Source organism: Lipotes vexillifer, unplaced genomic scaffold (assembly GCF_000442215.2).
Source record: "Lipotes vexillifer unplaced genomic scaffold, Lipotes_vexillifer_v1.1 scaffold1275, whole genome shotgun sequence".
NCBI classification, from domain to species: domain Eukaryota; kingdom Metazoa; phylum Chordata; class Mammalia; order Artiodactyla; family Lipotidae; genus Lipotes; species Lipotes vexillifer.
The window spans coordinates 788372-792291 of NW_006770093.1; positions in this window are offsets into that span (position 1 = coordinate 788372).

A 3920-nucleotide genomic window follows, 5' to 3' on the forward strand; every position below is an offset into this window, starting at 1 on the left:
CAGGGAGGGTGATTTCTGAGTTGCCTTTTGAGAAGTGAATAGGAATTTTCCAGATGAACAAAGACAGGAAGGGCATATATCAGGCAGGGGGAAGAGTGAGAGTCTGTCATGGCCAGAGCAAAGCGTGTGGATTGGTTTTGAGGGTTTAAGAAACATTTTGAAAAGGTAGCTGATGATCGGGGTGTGATGGGCTCTGAGTATCATGCTGAGGAACCGGCATTTTATTCACTATGTGATAGAAAGCCACGCACAGGATCGTTCTTTCAAGGACATTTTTTGGTCTGGCAAGGCTGACAGAGCCAGACTCAAGGTGGGCAATGAAACTGTGTATATACTAGTTGTTAATCAATTAACTGGTCAAATATTTATTAATGGTCAGTGTGCACCAGGGTCTGTGTTAGATACTGTGGAAGTGCAAAAGAAGCACCATGATTAGGTCATGAGGGGTTCACACTTAGAAAAATTTGAGGGTAGGAAGGAGTACAGTATGAGATCATGTGGTTGAATGGCTGTGAGTCAAGGGTGGGAGAGAGCAGAAAAGACTGAGTGGGTTTGAAGGATCAACAAGAGGCCATTCTTCACTCCAGAAGCCACATGGGCGAAGCGATGCATTGAGCATGGTGTGGACACTGCAGAATCTGGCCTGTCTGGACACATACTTGGAAAGAAGATGGATACAGACATGAGGTCAGGCCAAGGAGGACCTTGAAGTCAGGTAGAATAGTCTAGAATCTCTGGGTGAGGAGGAACTTTTTAAAACCTTCTAGAAAAACTCTTCCTACCTTGCTAATCCCACACGTGGGTCTCTTTTATGATAATCCTACCTGTGATCATCAATATTTGTTGAAACATATACAGAGACAGGAGCAGACAATTTCATCCTTATATGTCTCTGACTGTTGGAAAGGTCTTCTAAAATCTAGCTCATGATTTCTTTTCTTTCTTTCCCTTTCGTTCTTTCTTTCTTTCTCTCTCTCTCTCTTTCTTTTTCTTTCTTTCTTTCTTCTTTCTTTCTTTCTTTCTTCCTTCTTTCTTTCTTTCTTTCTTCTTTCTTTCTTTCTTTCTTTCTTTCTTTCTTTCTTTCTTTCTTTCTTTCTTTCCTTCCTTCCTTCCTTCCTTCCTTCCTTCCAGCCAGGGCTCGAATCAGTGCCCCCTGAATTGGAAGCATGGAGTCCTAACCACTGGGCCACCAAGGAAGTCCTAACTCATGATCTCTTGTGTCCTCTTGTTCCAGACATGTCCCTCTGTGTCAATCAGCTTCTAATCCTCCTTGAGGATTTTCAAATTAAGCTCAAATATTTAGCCTCCCTTCTTCCAGTTTGGAAACACTCAGTTTCTTCAATCACTCTTCCACGGGGAGGCTGGAGCCTGGGGTCTCCTCCCAGTTTTGGCTGGTACATGATGCTGTTCCCCCAGGGCTGATTCTTCTTTCAGGTGGGGTCTGCTCGGTGCTGTGCAGCCTGGACACAATTGAGTAGGTGGTGACCAGCCTCTGTCAAATGACTTAGTGGAAATGTTGTTTCGTGAAGATGAGTCTGGCCTCAGAGTTCAGGGTTGGGGGCAGGTGAAACCTGGGGGACCTTGGCAGGAGTCTGGGCATAAGAGCTAGATCAGGGTGATGCTGGGTCAGGGGATGAATAGGAAAGAGAGAAGCCAGGGGACATTTCAAAACTGATAAATGGGAGAAGAGACGATGATGACTCTAAGTTTTCTGATCTGAGAGCTTGGAAAAATGGCAAATGCATGGGCAGAAATGGGGCGGAGGAAGGGCGGCTGACTGTAGGGACAAAACTGAATGTGTCCCAAGGGCTGGGCACTTATACTGAGGTGCTTAGAAGTGGTTGCCAATGTGTCCTGGGAGCCCAGGAGTGCGGTCAGACTAGAGATAGCAGTTTGGAGTCATGAAAGGCAGGAACCTGTATAGGGAGTGAAAACACACAGAGAAGGAGTGAGCTCCCAAGAAAGCGCCCATAGAAAGTCGACGGTGTGTAGATGGGAGGGAAAAAAGACACACACGAGGGACACAGGCAATGAGCTGTCAGAAGTACAGCAGTGTCAACGATGCCAGAGGAGTAGAGGGCTCCCAGAAAGAAGTGGTCAGTGAGATCAAATGCCCAGGAGGACAAAGAAAATGAGGCCACCCGTCTTACCCAGGGGGAAAAGGGGGACCAGCCTCAGTAAGGATGGAGGGGGCCAGAGCAGCCCTGGAGGAGATGCAGAACGGACTGGGTGGTTACCCCCTCCTCACACCGTCACACTTAGACCTGCATTTCCCCAACTACCCCTCAGCTCACCACCAGCCCCTTTGTCTACCTTCCTACCTTCTCTCCCAGTTTCCATGCCGGCCCACCAGCGGTTTCTTAGGTGGCATGGCTGCGTCACTTCCACGGGGCAGGAAGCTGGGCTGTCCCACGGTGGGGTGCTGCCCCTCAGGCTGCCCAGCCCCGCTGTGAAAGCAGCATGAGCTGCTAGTGCAGGAAAAGAACTAAGGGGCTGCTCTGGCAATGATAGCCTCGTAGGCCCCCAGGGACGCAGCTGAACTGCCCACATCTATTTTCCTAGCCACCTGAATGCTGCAGTTTCCAGAGGGCAGAGGGTGAGCTCAGAGAAGCTCCAGCTCCAGCTCTTCCGGGTCAGCCCTGTCCCTCCCAAGGCTCTCCAACTTCACCCTGCCCTCTGCCCTCCCATCCCCCACGTCCCCCTCACCCCCCAACCAGTGCCTCCCATTAACGCCCTACTTCTGTCTCCCCAGCACTGAGCAGCCATCTTTCCCCTTGTCCACCAGTTTCTTTCTGCCCAGGAGGTCATCCCAGGCTATGCCAGGGGCACATGTGTCTGCTGAGGCTAAGGGGCTATTTTCAAGCTTCCCCGGCAGAGACCCCAGAATTCTCGCGACCAGGGAGGCAGGTTAGGCCAATCCTGCTTCTCCCAGGATGCACTGGGAGCCTGGGAACCAGGAGGGAGGGAGGAGGCTCAGCTGAGGAGCTCAGGATTTAATTCTATGCATCATTAAGTAGTCCTCTGAAAGTAGTGTCCCCCTATACATCATCCATGCTTAGTAAACAGCACGCTGACATTACATTAGCGGCTGGAAATGAATTTTCTCTTTTATAGGGAAATTGAGAATCCGCCAAGAAGAAAGAAAGAAAGAAGAAAAAAACCCTCAAAACCAATTATCTAGGCATTTATGAGTTCCACACTGGTCCCTTTCCCTCTCCTCTCTCACTCAGATGCAAAGAAGCATTTAATATTTAATATATTAAGAAAAGAAAGAAACTTTGATAGATTATGTGGAATCTGGCATTAATTCCCTCTGCCCCTCCTTACTTTCTCGTTCTCCCCTCCTGAAAACCTACGCCTGATTCTAGCTGACATTTAAATGGATTAAGGTGTTCCGATTTCCTTAATAGTGTTGACATTTTGGAAATATTTCTGCCTTTTCTCCCTCTCCTCGAAATAATAATAATAATAATAATAATAAATATTGAAATTGATTGTGCCCCCTCCACTTGCCACGCGGGCTCCAGCTCTGTCCTGCCCTTCAGTGTTGATGAAATTCACATTCCCCATTCTTATTTACAAGATCAAGTGTGGAGAGAAGTCAAAGTCCTCCTTGGGAGACAGAAGGGGTGAGAGTGGGAGTGAGTGTGTGACTGGTCAGGAAGGAATTTTGCTGATTTCCCCTCTTCCTAGGGCTCAGGAAAATTATTTCTCTCTCCTGTCCCCTCTTTCTCTCCATCCCTGGCAGATGGCTCTTCCTTCCTGTGATTGCACTGTCCTTCCTGTACGTAACGTGTGGTTTGGTTCATTTGCAGACCTGCATTCACATGCCAGGTCTTCTCCCGTTTGGAAGCATGGCCCTGTACTCTACTGGTTGGACATGAAGCGAAGAACATGAACCTGACTCTGCCTGTCCGCTC